Raw genomic sequence first — 21801 nt, forward strand, 5'->3', positions numbered from 1 at the left:
GGACAGCAGTGTTTGAAATGCCAGAAAACAAGTCTAAGGCTCACAGGTTTAAGCCACCTAGCACTGAACACCTGAACCCACCTCCTAGAAAGGTGGGGTGGGGCTGCCGGGACACCCTGAGAGAGGCCACACAGAGCATCAGCTAACGGGTGACTCTGGGACTTAATCTAATCCTCTCTGCGAGCCCCAGCATCCACAGCAGGCATAACTCCCCAAATGTACTAATGGATGAAGACTTTCCGAGATGAGGCTATCTCTCTGCCAGCAGCTGGACTGTCTATTTTGGAACCTTCTGGAGTCGCTTAAAGGAGCACCTAGAAACTGACTCACCTCCTTTCTCAGCCAATACCGCAGCTGCCTGTCTGTAATGAGTGGCAAAGCCCCTTCTGTCATCCAATCAGGAACAAATCTGAGTTTCTCTCTGGGATACCTAAAGAGTGAGCTGTGAATCTCAAAGCAACTCCTTAAAGTTCTCTTTCAAGATTACACAAATCAAAAACTACGAAGAAACTATGCTTAGCATGTACTTTATTTAAAAAAATAAATAAAACACTTCCTTTCATAGTAAAACAAACAAACATACATACAGGGGAAAGGCAGGTAATATGTTCCAGCACACTGCATCTGGTCTTTTTTTTTTTTTTTAATCCTTACACCCACATCCTGAACACAAGTACACTGACCGCAGTCTTCTATCTTCTATTCAATGAAAGAAAGGGAGAGAGAAGAATTACAGAGCCTGGAGAATAAGATTTACATAAATATTATTATTTTCCTCCATTCACAATAATCACAACTTGCTAAGATTTTCAAGAAAACTCATTTAAGTCAGTTCTGAGGTTGTAATAAAGGAACAAAAGTCAAAAAATAGACAGTAACCCACTAGCAAGGGCTACAGGACTGAGCAATGTTCTGGGACAGTCTTAAGGTCTGAACAGGCCTTCCTTATCAATGAGCATGTGAACTTTAGTGATAAGGAAAAGTGTTTCCTTTAAACTTACATAAATGTTTTCCTCCAAATACAAGCAAGTATTGGAGCTTCTTAATACTTCTTGATTTATAGAATACTGGGGGAACCAATAAAACTGCCCAGGTACTTGAGGCAGCAGTTAACAGGTTAGGGTTCCAACTTCAGCCAAGCTCCACAATCTAGTGACAGAAATACACAGGCACTCATACCGAACCAACAAACAAGAACAAGGCTTGCTCTGTACAGGCCCAAAAGGAAAGAGAAATCACTTCTGATGACGAGGACAGAGGGCCGGCTTGCAGACAGGGTGATGAGCTTAGCCTGGTTGGATGGAACCTGCCCACTCTGAAGCTAACAACACCTAAATTCACAGCTCAAGCTCCGATGCCCCCAAAATAGTTCAGAGATTTGTAGTTAAAACAGTAGCATTCATACCCAATCCCCATCTAAAAATATCCTATGTGAAACACTTTACTGAACACAGTGAAATTTCCCACATCATCTAGGTTTCTTCCATTCAATGTTTCTTTACCCATGATTCCAGAGTCACTGTTACTGCTCTGGCACACCCCCTCCCTGTCTTTCTCCCAAGGAGAGTCATTTTAATTCCCTCCAATAAAGTTCTGAATTAGATTGTCGGCTATTTCTACTCTATTTACCATACTTAAACACGCAGGTACTTAACAGACACCGATGGTAGATCAAGTCTAATTCTAACAGTTGTAATAAGTGAATGCCATTGCTGAAGATAGCTGTCCAACAGGTATTATGGACTTAAGTCACAATTTTATACACCAACAAACAATATTGCAACTAAGATAGCTTTATCTGAAAACCGCTTTTTGTTTACTGGTATAATCTTGTTCAGAAACAATTTTGTTGTTTTCCAGTGGGGAGAGGGGAAGCTGAGGGTTGGGCTCAGTGGTCCTGTGCTTGCTTAGCATTCAAGAAGGTCTGGGTTCAAGCCTCACATAGGAATTGTTACTGTTACAACTAGCTCATTAGGTCTGAGGATACAGCTCAGTAGGAGTGCAGTTTGCATCATATGTATCAGTTAGAGAACAATGTATCTTCCACCTTTGTAAGATAGCATCTTTTCCTGCCAGACTTCAAACAGTTCCTCTACTGAGTATGCAGCTACACACTGGATCTGCAAAGATATAAGGCAAAGCGGACCATCCCAGCTCTCCCAAGAATCTCTAAGCAGTCATAACTCATAGTTATCTAGAAATATGTATGCAGTACACAGAAAACACAGAAAAACGCATACCATTCAGCACATAATGCATAGGCATTTCAAAGGTAAGCACTCCTGAACACTTTCTCCTTGTGTGATCTTCTTTAAAGTTTAGAAAGTCTCTTGTCTAAATATGCCACTAAATAAGGAAGTAAAAACGGGAAATTTTAAATTTGTTCTAAACACCTCCTTCATATAATAAGCAAGGAAGACTATGCCCAGGTACTTGCCTGATATTGTTAACACAGGAGAATTAAAATAATAAGGTGGAACAAAAACGGATATTATCAAAGGAATTCTCTCTCAAGTATCAATGTCTCAAGCTGGACTTGTTTCCCAAATATAGTTTCTGTGTTATTTCTGTTTAGATTGGGAATGTTCACATTCACTCAAGAGTTCTTAGACAGTAGCTTAAAAATAAACAAATTTTAAAATCTGCATTGCCTTAAAGGAAGGAAAAAAACCACCCGGGCCAGGTATCTCAACAAAATTCATTCTTGCAAAGTACAAAATACTGTAACAGAGCACAAGGCAACCAGGATCAGCGGCTACATTTGAAAATAAGAAACAAAAATAAGACCAAAGAATCATAGGCCGGATGCTACTTCCTTGATAAGGCTGCAGCTTGCCGCCTCCAAGCGCTCTACAAACCATTGCTCAAGAAACTGTCAAAATGAAGGCTTATGAAAACATTCTTTTCTAAATAAGGACTCCAACAAGGGATGTGTTGTTTCTAGCTATGATTTCTGCTGCAAGTATTGACAAGTTCAACACCGGCAGAATGTTCACAGTGCAAAGACCTCTTATTTGATTCACCAATAGCAAGAGTGCCTGCCTGCAAGTAGTTACAATGCCTGCATTCAGTAGGGGAGATCAACTTTATGGAAGGCACCTGCTAGGCGGAACAGCAGTTTATAAAACCAACTTTTATTTCCATCAAAAGTTGTTCATTGTTCCCCCACCCCCACCCCACCCCCAATCCTACAGACCCTTCTACCCTTCCCAAAGAGCTTCTGTCGTGGAGTCCGGGTAATACTTTCCCTAGTTTAAAGGTTAAAGCACATTTAGCTCTGTCTGAAGCTCTAGCCCCTCAGCCAGTCCCCCACCCGTTTATTTATTCTTTTATTAACACAGCAGCCTGGGACTTATATCCTCGAAAGTCCACAAGCAAAGCGATTGTAGGTAATGAGGAACAAAGCTGTACTGGTATAGTAAAGCATTCAGGCCCCAGATCGCCTTAGATATCGGCCTCTGCAGACGCAAGAAACGAGGCTCAGCCGGGCCGGGAGAACCTGCCGCCCGGAAGCAACAACTCCCATCAGAAGGCAAAGAAAAGTTGCACGGCTGAGCTCCGGCCCGCGAGGAGCCAGCGCTGGTGTCTGCGAAGCCGGTGGCCCGGGCTGCACAGGCCCGGCCGCGGGCGGTGACTTTGGCGTCCGCCGGGCCGACCCCGGCTCCGGAAAGGCGCGGGTCCGGGGGTGCGCCGTCGCTTCAGGCGGAGTGGGCTCTGCGCCCAGGTCCGCACCCCTCCCAGCACCGCAAGCAGTGGGCGGAGAGACGCGGCGGAGGATCGCGGACAATGCCCGGCCGGGCCGGCAACCTCGGCGCGCAGCGCGGGCCCGCCGTCTCTCCTCCCGAGGCCGCCTGCCGGCACCTTCAGCCGGGTCGGATGATCAACGCAGCAGCAGCGCCTGCCGCCACCGCCCCGCCGCCCGCTTCCTCGCCGGGCGGTTCCCGGGTCGCGGTGAACCCGCGGCGTGCGAACCGAGCCGACGCGCCGAGCGGCGCAGGGAGCGCGCTCAGGGCAGCCGGGCGCGCGGGAAGAGCGGAGCGAGCGTGGAGACGACGGCGCGCGACCAGGGCAGCCGGGAGCGCGGGGAGAGCCGGGCACGGGCCGGGAAGGAGGCGCGCAGCAGAGCAGGGCGCGCGGTGCTCCCCCACGGGTCTGCCGCAGCTCCGACGGGCTTTCGGTTGACCCCGGCTCAGTACCGCGCCCGCGTCCGTTAGGAGCCTCCCCAGCCAGCGCCGCAGCCGCCCATCCCGGTCCGCCTCCCTCGCGGCTCGCAGGAAGAAGGGCAGCCGGCCAGGGCCGGGGACCCGGGATCCCACGGCCGACGGTCGGCGGGCATCCCGGATCCTGCCCCCGCACTGGAAGAGAAAGTGAAATGAAGCGCCTTTCCCCAAACAGCACCTACCAGGTCCCCAGTCCCGTGCAGCTGCCTCGCTCCTCCAGCGCCGCCGGTCCCCGCCCTCGGGCCCCAGGCTCCGTTCTCTTTGACAATGGCGCGTCCCCTTTAAGGAATAATCCGATCGGGACCGATTCGTGGTTAAACCTCCCTCCGACTCTGATTTTAACCGGATTTCTGTCTCTCCCAGAGCCCGACGGGCGCCCGGCAGTGCTGCGAGCTCTGCCCACCCCTTCTCTGCCCCGCCCACCCACTCGCCTTCCTGATTGGCGAAGGATACTACACCAGGAACAGCGGTCCTCGCCCTCCACTGGCCGGCCTCCCCGCCGCTCAGAGTTTCCCCACCTTCGCCCCGCCCCCTCCCCCGGGTTGGACCTACCTCTAATCACTCTCGGTCCTCGCCTCCAACGTTGCTTTGGAGAACTGGCAGTCACGGCTCACCCTCCCGCCTCCGGAAAGCTAACTTTATTTTTATTGGTAGAAAGACATCTTCCTGTGCACCTGATTGGGTAAGGAAAGGCAAGTCTGCACGCCCCTTACCTATTATCACTCTCCCTGGACGGCTGAAAGACAGTCGTAAAGTCTTCCCTACTTTGGCACCCTCCAAAGCCTCTGTCCCTTTAAATGTTGGTAGAGGTCGAGCACAAACAACCTATACTGAGGAAGGCGGGAAAGGGAGGTGGAAAGGATGCAAAAATCTTCAGATAAAAAGCACACCACACCAGCTGCGGGGTCCTGAGAGCCCAATCCTGCTATTTCGTGAATGGAGTGAGAACACCTGAAATCCTAATACTGGCTCCTGAGAATTAATCAAGTTCACACTCCCTGTCTACTCTGCTCACATCCTTGGCTTTCTGGCTTTACGCACCCGGAAGAATTTACGAAGGTGTCTTCAAACCCAGGGGTTTCCTTGTTTATCTTGCAATAGGACATTCAGAAAAGCGTTAAGTTCTTCCCATTAGAAGTTCCGTTTAGGTCATGTCCTGTGTGTCGTACTGGCGTTTGCGCGGGACTATGTGGTTTTTTTTTTTAATTTTTTTGGAAAGATTAAACATATAGTCCTCTCTGCTGATATTCTCAAAGTTCCTCTTGTTACAAATGTGGGCACCAGAGTGCTAGTCTTTGAAGGACAGTGGCACCTTTCAGGGGAAAGCACATCTACCCAAAGGAAGAGGGAGAAGTCTCGCCAGGAGAAACCTGAGAGTGGCAGAACCCTGCTCATTAAAGGAGAGGAATCCTGCGACAACCTCGCAATCTGCATTAACTTAGCACCAGGTTCCTACCCCAGATATAGGAAACGAAGGTTACTTCCAGAAAACCTGAGTGTGGTTATGGCTTTGGGACCCGCCAAGAAATAGTAAGGAACAGGTTAAGTCTTCTCTCTATTTCCGATGGTCTTTGATACTTTTGATGATCCTTTGACGACGTCAGAGGATCCCTACAGGTGCAGCAGTCACCTCCAGTAGTGCCAAGAAAGTGGTTGTGCCCAGTGCCGCCCTAGAAGCCAGTCCAGCTTAGAGAGAGGGAAATAAGCATAGACAGTTGAGAGATAAGGCTTTTTTTCCTGAACTCAGAGAGGGCCATTATTATTAAGGAGCAGTAAGAGAGGCGGGACTTGATTGGTGTTTGCAGGTCCTTTTAAATTGTTTGTACATTTTTGCAGCAGTGGGATTGAATTTAGGGACTCATGCATTCAAGGTAAGTCCTCTACCAGTGATCTAAAGTCTCAGCCCCTTACGATTGTCACACGCCGAGACAAGAGATGGGAAATTAGCTGTTTTATAAGACCTTCACAAATACAAGCACCCAATTACGGCCTTTAACTAAGCCCCCTCTCCAACCTACTCCTCCAAATACAGTCATTCCTCTTTCCCATATCTGCAAGGGAATTTCTTCAAAGACCCCCCACCCCAGGGATGCCCTAATCTTCCGCTATTCAGGTCTCATATAAAATCACATGCCATTGACATGTAGCATGCAGAATCCTCTACATATTGAAAATAATCTCTGGAGTGTTTCTAATAGCTAATACAATGTCAGTGCTATGGGACTCGCTATTCTACCGGATGACTGCGAGAATGATGACCAATAACATCTATGCACGTTCAATGCAGACGTGATCAGGGTGGGACTTGCTACCTCGTGCACGCCAACAATAATTTAAATCCCTCGTCCTCCCAATATTTTCCATCCATGCTGACTAAATCTGAATGAAGACAAGGAACCTGAGCTTGTATGACTTCACACTTGTACTTACTTATACCTGTACACGTGTGCAGTCAACTGTCTGTCTGTGTAACCATCCTTGTACGTGTAGGCACATATATGTTCTTTTTAAGGATGCTCATTTATTGCTTATACACTTGGCTTTTGGGTGTGTGTTGGGTTTTTCCTTGGCTCTGTTTTGTTTCTCAGTACCAGGGATGGAATTCAGAGCCTTGTGCACGTTAAATACACACCTTGCTGCTTAGTTATACTCCTAGCTCTTAGTCAAGCTTTGAGGCGACTTCTGGCTTTTAGTCATCCACGAGGCTATAGTAAAGCAGACTAGTGTAATACTCAGGAGGGAGAGGCACCTGGTAGAAGTGTACGCACAGCTGTAGCTTTTGTGTGACTCTAGGTAAAGTTCTCAGCTCAATCTAAGCACCTGCTTTCTGAGGTCCGGCAAACTAACTGTGCTGTGCTCTGCCCCAGCACCCGGGGCCCGGGGCCTCAGAAGGCCGGCCATAATCACTTGTAGGCTCTCTTTTCTTTGACTGTGGCAAGTTTATCACCTTTCACACAGAGTTATTTTAAGATTGTTCTGCGCTTATCCATGACAGATCTATTCAGCCCATTTCAGCCCACCCACATGGCATGGAGGCTGGTATCGAACTCACTATATGGCTGTAGATTTCCTAGAACTCCCCATCCTCCTACCTCCATCGCACCACATGTTGGGATTACAGGCATATACCACCATGCCTTCCTAGGAAGAGTGGTTTTTAATGTTCTATAGCACAATTGGGGAGCTACAGTTGACAAACAAACAAACAAAGCAGTCAATTGACTACTTCAGGCTAGGTAGTCGAATGTATGCTCTCAAAAGTTAAGAAATGATACATGTGTCGGGAGGAGACAGAAACACCAATCACCCTAGGTGGATCTTAATATATTAAACGCAGCTGAAAAATAAGTGTATTTGCTATCTTTAAGTTTAAAATTAAAATATATATTTTGAAAATAGCACAAGAACAAAACTTCTGGGAAGATTCCTTGGTTTCTTAGAGAAGGCCCAGGTCTTCCACTTTCTAAGTTTAAATGTGTTTTCCCGTTAACTAGCTGACATCCACTGAGAGCAGCACTGAAACACAGCACTTACCAGTTTACAGTCCAGCCTGTTCTACTGACTGAGACTGAAAAGTCCCTGCACTGGACTTTCCAATTCCATCCTGCTTACAATACTGTAAGGATGTAGGCATGTACTGAGTATCATCTAAGCACTTGGACAAAACAAAGAGGCCCCTTCATAACCTGACTCCAGGCCTCCTCTCAAGTTTCTTCCCTGATCGTTCCTCCCTGACAGTCAAGCCTCAGTGCCTGTAGCCATATGGTGTCCTCTGTGAGTCTTACCTTCCCTTCTTTCCTTCCTGGAGGACTTTCCTAGCCATCCATCAAGTGGCTGGCCCAGGACAGGGCTTCGCTTTCCTTATGAGGCCCTCTCTGATTTATTCTTGGTGCAACTTTCTTACCACGTGGGTACTGTTCTAATGACAGGCCTCACACTGAAGACAGAAGCAAGACGCTTCTCTTCCATCTCTTTCACCATCCTTGTTTGCGCTGGAAGAGCAAGGCCACATGTGTGTGACTTTGCTTCCACACCATTTACTGTGCTAGCTGGCCTCACAGAAGGCTTTCTGGGAGTGCACAGGAAACTGAAATGATGAGGGAGAAAAGTTAGCTCACAAGTGAAATCCAGTCTAGGCCTGAGTACCATTCTAAGAGCATTGCAATTTCATGATATTCTGTTGTAAATCTATCTTCGGTGCCAAGGTGTTACCCAGGCTGTCCTCCTACACCCTTTATTTCATACACTTGTAAAATATTCAAAGAAAATAGGGAACTGACATAAACCATATCAATTCTTTGTTTTGCAAAGTAATAGTATAAACAATAAATAATACATAAAATGTATTTTCTTTTCTCATTAAACACAGAAACTGATTTTTTTGTTTGTTTGTTTGTTTTTGTTTTTGTTTTTTTAAAGATTTATTTACTATTATATATATGTCTTCAGACGCTTCCAGAAGAGGGCATCAGATCCCATTACAGATGGTTGTGAGCCACCATGTGGTTGCTGGGAATTGAACTCAGGACCTCTGGTAGAGCATGCAGTGCTCTTAACTGCTGAGCCATCTCTCCAGCCCTCGCACAAAAATCTTAACAGGAAAACTAAACAAACAAATAAAGGGTCTCACTGTGTAGCCCTGGCAGACCTGGAACTCAGTGTTAAGACCACGCTAACCCTCCAACTCAGAGATCCATAAGCTTCTGCCTGCTGAGTTCTGAGACTAAAGCTATGAGCCACCACACCCAGCACGAAAAGCACTCTGATTTCCATGGCCTTTTGACCTTCCTCAAAAGGTAGTTTGGAAATTAATATAGTCTTAGCATTTCCCCCATAAAATTCTTAAGGAGAAAAAATATTTGAAAACTAAGAAAAAAATATTTCCCAAAAATACTTATAAGGAGAAAACATCATAAATTTTTGCCCTACTGTAAGTATATATGACTGAATCATTATAATCATACTGTTTACTACCTGTCAGAATACATGAGAAAAATTAGTGCTTCTTCTGGAGCTGGGGTGTGTGGGGGGGCTGGAGGAGGTCAGAAGAAACCCCTTGGATATGTAGAACTGGAATTACAGATGGTTGTAAGCCACCACGTGAGTGCTAGGAACAGCTCCTCTACGAAAGCAGCCAGTGCTCCTCTGTGCTGAGCCATCTCCCTAACCCTTGCCTCTGAGGTTTTCCTGAGTAATTCTGGAGTTCCTTCTTTATCTACTGTGCTCCCTAGAGTCCCTCCCCTTCTCTTGGGAAGCCTCGCTGCTCTTAAAAAACACTTCTGAATCCTTAGAGGATTCTGCTGTTCTTTGTCAAGGAGGAAAACAATACACATTTCAGTTTTCTTTTTAAGATATTTCTAGAGCCAGCAAGACGACTCAAAGGATGAGAGCAGGTGCCATGAAAGCTTGAGAGCCATCGCTTCTACAAACCATGCGAAGAAAGCACAGATGTGGTGGCACAAATCTGTCAGACCGCTACTACGAAGGTGAGCAAAGGTGAGTGGAGAGGCAGAAAGCCGTAACTGAGAACTGGCGGAAGCTTGCAGGCCTCTCTCATATGCAGCAAGATAGAAACAAGAGACTCTGCCTCCGCAAGGTGTAAGGAGAGAGCACCCAAGGCTGTCACCCTCTGAGCTCCATGTGTGTGTGCACATACCTGCGCCCCTCCTCTCTCTCTCTCTCTCTCTCTCTCTCTCTCTCTCTCTCTCTCTCTCTCACACACACACACACACACACACACACACACACGAAGTTTAAATAAACAACATCTCAAGCACATGGCATATGCGTTTCCCTTGGACCTTTAATTCCTTAGGTGAATGGCCAGTTCTGTCTATTCTATGTGACAGGGCATAGGTATGACGACACAAGCCACATTGAAGCATGTTGGGGTGATATAAGTCCAAACCATTCTGTGATAGCACAGACCAATCAGATATAAGGTCCTTGTGGCGGGATAGTTTATAACGGCTAACCACCTGGTAAAGAAAAACCTCCCAACACCATGGTAAAGTCTGGAAACATTATATTCTAATCTGGAGTAGGTGATGAATACAGATGAGACACCACCACCACCACCACCCCCAAAAAACACATCTATTAACTGAGCTGCCTTTACCAATAATATAACTTTATGTAAAGTACCTTATGGTTGGTTGTTGATATTTGGTGATTTCCCTTCTCTTTTTTTATTACAGAAGGAGTTACATTCTAAAGACAGCTACTGGCTGAAAATGTTACTAGAAAGAAGAAGAAATACACCACAGATTCGTTATTAACTGTCTAGCTGACTATCTGTGGTGGACTCGTCACGTAGCTTGGATGTATCATTTAACTTAGAGAAACAAAAGGCATCATAGAAAGGCCACCTGGATCCAGTTCAGTCCCTTTTGTCTACCTTGCCATGAAAGGACCACTGAATCCAGCACCCCAAAGCACATGCAGGAGGTGAACTTTTTATTTTATTTTTAAATTAACGTACCTGAAAGACTAAATGGCTTGCTTTCCCATGACTAGTTTTTTTGTGGTTGTTTATTTGTTTTTCTTTTTGGCGGGACTGAGAATTGGCTTTCCAGTCTCTCGTAATCAAGGCAAGCGCTGCCCTCCCACCCCACTTTTGGTGGGGACCCAGTTTTCTGACAGGTTTCTCTTGGGCCTGCTATCCTTTTCCCTCCAGCTCCCGAGGCTGCATGTCCCACGCTTGGTCCCTCTGTCACTGTGCCGATGTTATTAGTGCCCACTTAGAAACGACCTTAAAATCTTGCTAGACTTCAGGATATATTATCAAGTGTCCTGCAAAGTATGACTTTGTACCTTGGAAGAGCTGGGACACTTTAAAGAAAGCGGGAAGCAATATTCAATATGTTCCCATGTATGAATGAGAGAAGAGTCTATAGAAATACGTATAGGCACTATATTTCAAGTGCTTGCCACCGGCTCTCAACTTTTTACTTTGAATAGGAATTCTTGGATTATCCAAGGAACTAGAAATTATGCTGAGGGTGGGTGGTGGCATAGTTACACGACCAGACACTGATCTCCTTTGTGTGTGTATGTGGCGGCGGGGGGGGGGGGGGGGGGGGGGGCGGGGCGGGAGGGTTGTCTGTTGATAGAGAAGAAGGAAAACAAAGGACAAAAGAAACTCTCTTTAATTAATCCTACCAACTAAGCAAACATAAATGGAAGACTGTCTCTGCAACCGAAGCAAGGAGTTGACAACTGAGCAAAGCCACCTGCAAGAGACTTTTGAATACAAGCTACCCAGAGATCCCAAATACTGTTGTCTGGCACAGGGACTGACAAATCCTCCCCTGTAAGATCAGAGTGTAGCTGTACCGAGCTTCTCAGGCTGTACAGTCTCTGTTGCAGCTACACTCGGCTGGTGGAGCACAAACCTGACCAAAAACAATACAGTAGACCAGAACGGAGGGATCTGTTACGATAACATCTTATTGATACTAAAATTAAATTTTCATATGTAATTTCATTTTTATACTACGGGATATTATTATTTTGATCCCCTCCCCCAGCAATACAAAATTTCACACACACAAAAAATTCCTATTCTTAGCTTATTATCCCTACAAATTTAGGTAATGGAAGTCAATAGTTCAAAGGTCACTGCTGGCCACGTCACAAGCTCAAAGACAGCCTGTACCAAAGGAAGCCTGCCTCAAAACAGACAAAGCTAACAAAACTAACCAGCTTGGTGACTGAAAAATAGGGCCTCAGCTCCCGCGCTTGCTGCACTCCAGAGGACCCAGGTTCATTTCCCAGCACCAACACTGGGCCTCTCACAACTACGTGTAACTCCATCCCCAGAGGCTCCAACATCTTCTGGCCTCCATAGACCACACTCATGTGTACATACCCACAAATGCACAAACACATGCATATATGCATCCTTAAAAAAAATTCTCTGTTTAGACTTTTTTGTTTTGGTTTATTTGTTTAGTCAGTACTAGATAAGAAAGGCCCCAGTAGGTTGTTATGTGGGAGTGTTCGGTTATTGGGGAGTGACACTACTTGAGAAGGATTAGGAGGTATGGCCATGTTGGAGTTAGTGTGGCCTTGTTGGAGGAGGTGTGTCACTGGAGCCTTGAGGTTTCAGTTAGGCCTGGTATCTTTCTCATCCTGCTGCCCGAGGATCTGGATATAGAACCCTCAGCTACTTCCCCAGCTCACATCTGCCTGCATGCGGCCATATTTCCTGCCGTGATGATAATACACCAAACCTCAAAAACTTTAGCAAGCCCTGATTAAATGCTTTCTTTTATAAGAGTTGCCTTGGTCATAGCGTCTCTTCACAGCAATAGACCAGTGACCAAGACTGAAGCTCTGGGACTACTGTGCCTCACAAGATAAACATGAGCCCTGTCCTCGCGGAGCTTCTAGTATAATGGTCAGACAGGTATCTAATTACACACATAATAAATGGCCATGAAAGAGAAGCAGAGGTCTAAACTCTGAATTGTAATCTAGGCCAGGAGGCCAGGAACAGCCTTTCTGAGGAACATGTTGTTGACAGACTGAAACCTGAGACCATGCTGACGTAGGAAGAAGGGGGGTGGGGGGTGGGGGACAGGAAGGAAATATCTTAGATGAGAAGTCTAGCACCTGTGTCACCTTGGCAGTCCCAGGAGGCCTGTGTGCCTCAAAAATCCACAGTGAAGGGAAGAGGGGCAAGCAGAGAAGCTGTGGCACTGGGTAAACAGAACATATTCAGTGCCCAGCAGATCTAATTCAGAGCTGCAGAAAACCATTTAAAGCAGTAAATCCAAGGTTAGATTTGCAGTGCTGAAGGTCTAACTCTGGGAGTCAGGGGATTGGGGTGGGGGGAGTGGATAGGATCAAAACACATTGCACAAAATTTCCAAAGAGATCACACACATACACACACATGCACGCACACACACACACACATGTTTGAATGGATGAAATCATGAGTTAGTGTGTGACAAAAGTAATGGCTACAGTGGGCCAATTATCCCACAGACATATAGACCCTAGACTCTGCTCTGTAGTTGCGAAGTCTAGGATCTAGTTGACCAAGATGTCACTATTTTACCTATAGCCAGGTACTGTTCTTTTATTGCTTGTTTGTTTTGTACGCGCATGCACCATGTGGGCCACAGTCAAAGGACAAACTTGCACACGTCAGTGAAGTGGAAACTTAAGTGTTCTTTGGAAAGTCAGTTGTGTTGGATGGTGTTTTGCTGGGGCAGACACGGGAAGGAGTGTTTTCCTGACGTGGACACAGGTGAAAGGCTAAGGCAGACTTGTGAAGGAATGTTTCACTGAAGCAGACACAGGAGAGAGGGTGTTCTGCTAAAGCAAGCACATGAGAGGAGACGTGATGAAGGAATCTGTGCTAATGACACGCATGTATTGGTCTGCCTTACATGCAGCATTGAGCTACATATGTCAGGACTCCATAGAGCGAAACGCACCAAAAAACTTTTGGTGGTGTGCTGCAGTTTCTTGTTGCTTCTGCAGACTCGAGCAGATTGGCAGAGTGATGTCACCTGAGACAAACCCAGGGAGGACATGTGATATTTGGAGGGAGTGTATAGAGCTAGCTGTACAATGCTTGTTGGTCTCTGATCTTCACTTTGCTGAGAGAGTTAGAGCCAAAAACCTCTCCAGGCATCCCTCCTGGTTCCCCTCCTTCTTACTAAAGCCGAGGCTGAGGCCGGGCTGTCTGTGCCAGGCAGTTCCAGTGCTGCTGATTCCTGTTTGCCCCCTGACTCTACCTAACTGGACAGCTGCTGTATCCGTGAAGTGTTTGCGAGTGGATCAAGCTACCTCTGCTAACCTGTGAGATAAACTGCCATTTTCCAGACAACACAGAGAAGAGTTGCTCCAAAGAACCACTTTTAAGCATGTCCGCTTTCCCCGTGTCCTTTCTTTTCCACTACCTCTGGTGGGTGATGGGCTAAAAGGGAGGTTAAAGCATTTAAGAACCTTTATTTAAAAAAAGAATAGAAAAAAATTAAAGTTACATGTCAATTATCTCATGTAACCATGTGCAGTCTGAGGACAGAACTCAGGCCATGGCCTTGGTGGTAGGTGCTTTTACTGTCTAAGCATCTTCTGGGCCCTCCCAGTATCATGATGCCTTAAATATATATACAAACTCACTGACACTTCATACAACTCCACTGAGAGTCATAGGTAGGCGCTGCTACCTGCCCTTTTAAGGAAGTGAAATTCATATGGCCTGCAAGTCAGTTTGCAGGATGTTGTAGATAGGATAACTAGAAAAGAAAGGTAAGAGTGAGGCAGGAAGGGGAGAAGAGAACAACAGAGATGCACTCTATAGGGCCTGCAGTCTGGCTAGACCCTGGTGGGAAAGCGCGTTGTTTGCTGGGAATGAGGTCCGGATGCAGCCAGGGCATCTGTAGAAGCTCTTACGAGAGAACTCGTTACAACCCAAATATACCCAATGTCATATTTATCCTGTAAAGCATCCTCTGTTTATCTAGATTCAGGCTTCACTGGACATCCTGCATTGTATCTGACAACCTCAAAGAAGCAAACATTCCTTCCATAAATCTCTGGGTGCCAGCTGGAGACACCTGGCCTCTTGAGAATTAGAAACTCGGGGTGAATCGAGTACGCACATCTAAAAGGCCTGCTGGGAGAAGCTAGGAACCAGTGGCACAAAATGGAGGATTTCATTCCCCACCTTGGTCTCCAGACTCGCTCTCTTACCCTCAAGACTCACATCCCAGACTTTCCCTCCTCACAGCAAACTAACAGACGTAAGGCCTAGGGTGAGTGGGTGGGTTTCTCAGAAGAGCGGGGAGCTTGTCCCATCAAATTCATCCTTCCAAACAGAGATCAGTGTCTGACGCACAGTCAACCTCTCTGGCTATGACTTAGGCACTGATTTAACTCAAATACTCAAGGTGTGGCTCAGTTGGTAGACTGCTCACCTCGTGTGGAGAAGACCCTGGGGTGATCCGGGCACAGCACAAGCTTATGCCCTTATGATTCCAGCACTGGGGAGGGGCATCTTTGACTTCCCAAGTAGGAGGCCAACCTAGGTCTATGACATCATCTCTCTTTTTTTTCTTATTATCTCTTAACACGAATAACTATTTGTATAACATCTATACTATGCCGGATATTAAAATAGTAATCTGGATAAGTACGTTAGGTCATATTAGGTCTATAGAATACTATACTATTCTAGTTTACTCATTTCTTTAGTGCTGGGGATTAAACACAGGGTCCCTTGAATGCTTAGCACATTCAGTCCAGCTGAGCTGCAGCCCTAATTCATTTTGCTGTTTATATAAGGGACTTGAGTACTCTAAGATTGTGGTACCCTGGGCAGGGATCCTAGGGCTACCCCTGGTGATGAGGGATGATCATATTTTGTACACTCTCATCTGAGGAGTCCTTTGCCGAGCAATGGTTTCTTGTGGCGCTCTGCCATGTCCCCTGGGCTTGGCTCACTCTGTTGACACGTTCTTTTCACTCCCCTGTCTTCTCAGCACTCTCTCTGTGGCCAAGAATTTCTCTCCTCTCGAGCAAATTCCCAAGGTCGGCAGTTTTGAGTCCCTCTCAGAAGCGTCTCTTCAGTTGACATCTAGCTCCATGCTTACCGAGGTCGCCTTCCAAACAAACACAACTGGAGAGTCTCCTAGAGAAGAACATAGATGCCAGCTGCTAAGATAAAAAAAAAAAATCGTTAAGCTTGGCAATGGTACCATTTTCTTTTGCCAGGATGAAAAAAAAAAATACAAAAGATCACAGCCAGGCATTGTTGTGAATGCCAGGACTCAGAGGCAGAGACTGACAGAACTATGCAAGTTCAAGGCCAGCCGGATGATGATGGGGACAGGAGGATCAGTTCAACACTTAAGAGCAAGAGACAGACATAAGACTGCATCAGCAAGGCAGAAGGTCAGACAGACACTGGGTGGTCTCCTCTGATCTCTATGCAAGCACCACACCATGCCTGCACCCACAGTCACATCTGCTCACACACACTGAATAAACAAATAAACACAGCTCCCGCTGTGAGAGTGAAGCCATCAGAAAAGCATGAGAAGCCGGACTCTCCAGGACCCTAGCTCACTCACTCCCTTTGATTTACCCTGCAGATTTACCTCAAATAGCTAAACTACATTCAGGATTATTCAACTTTCCAGGTGCTTGCTTATCTATCTATCTATCTATCTATCTATCTATCTATCTATCTATCTATCTATTTATTTATTTAATGCCTTTAAGGCTAGCTCAGAACTAAAGCTGATTGCCTTTTTGATGGTAAGGAGAAAGGCTTCGGTGAGCCCACCCCAAATGAAGCACTCTGCAGAGAGCACTCATGCCGTTGGACCGACCGCTGGAATAATCACAACACAATGGGATTGGGGAACAACTACCTGTGGGAAGTGAACTTGGGGAAAGCAGAAAAGAGAATTTCGCCAGGGATTCTGATTCGGAAATGCTTAAAAACATCTTTGCATAATTATGTCAAAATTCTTAGTGATGGGTTCATTTGCTGACTAGTGTGGCTTCTTCTTTTTCTTCCTCCTCCTCCTCCTCTTCTTCCTCCTCTTCCTCTTCTTCTTTCTCGTCTTCTTCTTGAAATATTCAAGTAAAAACTCTTCACATGTAGGACCAATGAGATGACTTATCAGGTCACATGCCTGCCACCTCGGCCGCCAGCCTGAGTTCAGTCCCTGAGAGCCACAGGCAGAAGGGGAGCTTCTAAGAGTTGTCCTCTGATGTCCACATGCATGCTGTTGCATGCCTGCAGGTGTGCATACCCATGTGCACGCACATGCATGCACATAAACAAACAATAGAATGGTTCAATTTAATAAAAACAAAACCTTCACGTTTTACCCTTTCTCTGCAAGTATCAGTCTGAACCATGCATACAGGCCCCATATATTAATTATGTTGATGATAAACATATTAGTTACATAGTAAGGAAGGACTCCTGTGATATATTAACAAGACAGAAGCTCAAGTTCAAGTAACAAAACCTCAAAGAATTAACCTATTGTTTTCCAGATGTTTATCACACTAAAAACTATTTATCTGCTACACATACTGGAGTTCTAGCATAGCAAAGATTTTATTAACCAAGTGAAAAGGTCAAAATCCCCTATTGGTAAACTATCCCTTGACACAGGATATAGGAAAAAATTCGTAACAACTGAACAGTCTTCGAAACTATCCTCCATAGAGACACATTGACTTTAGGGAATCATTATCTTTCAGTCTGTGGGGGAAGCAATTAAACGTTTATCTGTAAGTTTTGATGATGGTTTTGTTTTGTCTGAAAAACCCTTCTCTCTGGGTCTCCCAGTACAAGTCAGCTCACATTTTCCACAGACAAACTTTACAACCATATGGAGATACCTAGTGGCTGTCGCGAAGTCCCACTCAATACAATTTGGTATTTTGGATCTATTTTTAGAAGTTCAGCTATGTGAACATTTTTAGCCTGTACAATGTCAGCCTGGTAATTTTCATGCGAGTAAGAAAACAATTTGTTCTAGCCTCCAGAATGGTACCGACATCAGAAGTGTCCTTCACATTAAAGAACTTGTGACTAAAGAGCTTCCAGTAAGAGCGGTGAAATCGTCATCATAGCCAGTAAGTACCACCTAAGTGGAAAGCAGCGACTCTTTGTGCCCAGCATAACAGAGACAGAAGGCATTTCTGAGTTATTCCAAGGGGCTTCAAGCTAATCTGCCCTCCCTGCTTCTTCCTACCCCTGAGAGTGCAGGGGCATGGTTGTTGTATTGTGGTTGTCTGATGCCAATTACAAGTCTGACCACAGCCTATTTTTCTAGCACAGTCTCCCACTATTTTCTGGTATTTTAATCAAATTGTTTCAACTGCTATTTCCCGGGGTTCCACAATGCCCTTGCCTGCTTCAGGAAGTCTCAGCAGAATGGGGTCCAAGAAGGTTAATAGAAAATTCAAGAAAGTAGGAGAGTAATATTTAACAATGGTGGCACTGGGGAGATAAAGAGGTCTGGCTGCAACCCTGGGAATGGCCCTATGAAGCCTGACGATGCAGTCAAAGAAGGTAAGGGTAGGTCCCAGAGCTCTTCTGCTCACACTATCATGTGACAACTATAACATAAGCAAGTTAGTGCATCAGGGCTATGCTGAGGCGTCTTTAAGGGTTGTGAGAAGGAGAGGGGTTGAAAATCATCTACGATTCATTGTATGTAAAGCCACTACAGAAAAATACAGAAACCACAGAGACAGAATCGCTCGCCACCCTAAGTGTCTGAGAAAAGTTAAATATGTTGCTGTACATAAGACGACAAGAATGTCCATGAAAAAGGAAATGATTGGCAGGCAGAGGTTTTATTTATTTATTTATTTATTTATTTATTTATTTATTTATTTATTTATTGGTCAAAGAATACTTCTGGTCACCTTCATCTAAACCCGTAGGAGTCCTTAGGATGTCTTGATTGAAGATGTTTATCCATCATCCCGGTAGCAGGAAGACTGTGTTCTCCAGGTGTCTACTCACTTCAAAATACCATCTTGGGCTGCTATCCACAGTTCTTTTTTTGCAGATGGAAGACACAGAGTGTGGTTAGCTCAAGCAAGAAGGGCCACTTCAAGGGAGAACGCTGAAATGTCTCAGTGGAAAGTGATATTTAGGAGCCTCTGAAGGGTTTAGGATGGGACAATGGCAGGCGCTGTTCAGGTGGTCTCTCCAGTTGCCATGGTCGCAGTCTCTGCTAACCTGGGTAATCCTATTTCATTGATCTCTCCTCTTCTTTGCTGACCCATCCTCAACTAGATCCAGTTCATGGATGGGTATCATCAATTTATTCAGGCAAACAAATGAGGTTGAACTGTTGTGTCTAAACTTCAAGCTCCGGGCTTGCAGTGTAGCTCAGTGGTTGAACACTTGCTATGATCCATGAGGCCCAAAACTCAATCCCCAGAACTGAAAAATAAATTTAACTATCTAATTAGTTAAAAACCAAACCAATCACAAATTCCTATGGAAAGAGAATCTGATTGCTCTTACCTAAATTAGGACTCTAGCTCTCACTCATGAAAGATGGGGCAAGGCCCTAATATAAAAACAGGGACACTAAATCTCCATTTATAGAAGAGAGAGGAACAGAAAAGACAGTTATTCTTAGAATCTAACTTGTGTGGCCTCGAAGATGTCCCCAAAGCCATCTGCCGCAAGCAGGAACTACTATTATTCCCACTTTCCAGGAAGTCGGTGGCAGACTCAGGATCTGAAGTTCAGGTCTGTCTGTGCCATAATCGCCATGCTGTGGTCTCTAATCGCTACTTAGCAAGCACTCTTATTATTTGATATAGCTTCTTATAATGCCTACCTACAGGGAAGGACTAATTATACAGAGTTCACATATGTTGATTCCTGTGATGATCTGAGCTCTTATTATAAACTGGCATTCTGGTCTATACACCATTATTACAAATTCCAGTTTATCAGGACAGTCCTGAGAAGTGGATCTTCTTTTATTAGCATGATAACAAATACATTTCAGACTTGTAAAGTTAAAGTCAAGACGGGGCGGGGGTGGGGGGGGTGGCGGGCAGTGGTGGTAAATTCCACCTCTGACTTAGTGCTCACTTCTGGGCAGCTTCCTAAACAGAATTCCTGGCCTTTCTAAATATGACAGCACTCTCTGGCTTCATCCGTCCATTTCTACTAAGACTGGCTTGTTTCTTTAGGTCTTAAGATTCTGAACACAACTCCGGAGCTCTTGACTCTAGCTGCATATGTATCAAAAGATGGCCTAGTCGGCCATCACTGGAAAGAGAGGCCCATTGGACACGCAAACTTTATATGCCCCAGTACAGGGGACCGCCAGGGCCAAAAAGTGGGAATGGGTGGGTAGGAGAGTTGGGGGGAGGGTATGGGGGACTTTTGGGATAGCATTGGAAATGTAATTGAGGAAAATACGTAATAAAAAAAATTTTTTAAAAATTTCAGGTGACAGCAGATGCTGGCGAGGATGTGGAGAAAGAGGAACACTCCTCCACTGCTGGTGGGGTTGCAAGCTGGTACAACCACTCTGGAAATCAGTCTGGCGGTTCCTCAGAAAATTGGACATAATACTACCAGAGGATCCCGCAATACCTCTCCTGGGCATATATCCAGAAGATGTTCCAACAGGTAAGAAGGACACATGCTCCACTATGTTCATATCAGCCTTACTTATAATAGCCAGAACCTGGAAAGAACCCAGATGTCCCTCAACAGAGGAATGGATACAGAAAATGTGATACATTTACACAATGGAGTACTACCCAGCTATTAAAAACATAGAATTTATGAAATTGCTAGGCAAATGGATGGACCTGGAGGGCATTATCCTAAGTGAGGTGACCCTATCACAAAAGAACTCACATGATATGTACTCACTGATAAGTGGATATTAGCCCAGAAAATTACAATACCCAAGATAAAATTTGCAAAACACATGAAACACAAGAAGAAGGAAGACCAAAGTGTGGACACTTTGCCCCTTCTTAGAATTGGGAACAAAATACCCATGGAAGGAGTTACAGAGACAAAGTTTGAAGCTGAGATGAAAGAATGGACCATCTAGAGACAGCCGCATCCCGGGATCCATCCCATAATCAGCCTCCAAACACAGACACCATTGCATATGCCAGCAAGATTTTGCTGAAAGGACCCTGATATAGCTGTCTCTTGTGAGGATATGCCAGTGCCTGGCAAACACAGAAGTGGATGCTCACAGTCAGCTATTGGATGGAACACAAGGCCCCCAATGGAGGAGCTAGAGAAAGGACCCAAGGAGCTAAAGGGGTCTGCGAACCTATAGGAGGAACAACAATATGAACTAACCAGTACCACCAGAGCTCCTGTCTCTAGCTGCATATGTAGCAGAAGATGGCCTAGTCAGCCATCATTGGGAAGAGAGGCTCCTTGGTCTTGCAAACTTTATATTCCCCAGAACAGGGGAACACTGGGGCCAAGAAATTGGAGTGGGTGGGTAGGAGAGGGTGGGGGAGGATATGGGGGACTTTCGGGATAGCATTTGAAATGTAAATGAAGAAAATACCTAATAAAATATTGGGGAAAAAATTCTGAACACAACATCAAGAATTTGACTTTCCATTTATACTCTCAACCCACATTTATTCTTCAATATCAGTTGCTGCCATCAAACGTGCTGGTCCCTGTGAATGCAGCCATAACTCCACCCGAAAGTTGTTCAGAGTCTGAACTGGATGGGAAACACAGGCACTTAGGTTTTGGAGGAGAGAGAGAATAAAAAGAGAAAAGGAGAGAGTGGGGGAAAGGATGCACGGGCTATTGTTAATTTGTTTTTTGCTTTTTTTTTTTTCACAAAAGAGATAAAAAGGGAGTATAAAAGAAGTAGAGTCCTGGGTTGACTAAGATGGAGCTCATTAATATGTTAATCACAGACCAATGCCTCCCTCATCCAACCAACTGGAAAAAAGGCAGCACATGGTGGCATAGATAACCCAAGTCAAAGGTAACTGGAGTCAGCATCAACCAAAGAACTGTACAGACAACGCGAAGGTTTCTGCCTTGTCCACGGACTCATCC

General features: G+C 45.4%; 1 protein-coding gene and 1 long non-coding RNA gene across 4 annotated transcripts in view; one reads left to right on the forward strand and one right to left on the reverse strand.

The window, feature by feature from the left end:
- Positions 1 to 4620, reverse strand: part of Fryl (FRY like transcription coactivator) — a 233378-nt gene extending 228758 nt beyond the window's left edge. For both annotated transcript variants that reach the window (XM_029477617.2, XM_029477615.2), the window contains exon 1: positions 4403 to 4620. The gene's annotated coding sequence lies outside the window, so the exon portion shown is untranslated. The remainder of the gene's footprint in view (positions 1 to 4402) is intronic.
- Positions 4621 to 4818: 198 nt separating this feature from the next.
- On the forward strand, positions 4819 to 21195 carry LOC110295509 (uncharacterized). Of its 2 annotated transcripts, XR_015046940.1 has the most exons (4): positions 9530 to 9716; positions 10418 to 10667; positions 17744 to 17840; positions 20194 to 21195. It is a non-coding gene; the product is annotated as an uncharacterized LOC110295509 (long non-coding RNA). The 2 variants fall into 2 exon arrangements; XR_002378082.2 differs by lacking the exons at positions 17744 to 17840; positions 20194 to 21195 and adding an exon at positions 4819 to 4902 and having other exon boundaries at positions 9572 to 9716; positions 10418 to 11275.
- The last annotated feature ends 606 nt before the right edge of the window (positions 21196 to 21801 follow it).

Source organism: Mus caroli, unplaced genomic scaffold, assembly GCF_978045245.1.
Source record: "Mus caroli unplaced genomic scaffold, Mus_caroli_1 scaffold_4, whole genome shotgun sequence".
Taxonomy (NCBI): Eukaryota; Metazoa; Chordata; class Mammalia; order Rodentia; family Muridae; genus Mus; species Mus caroli.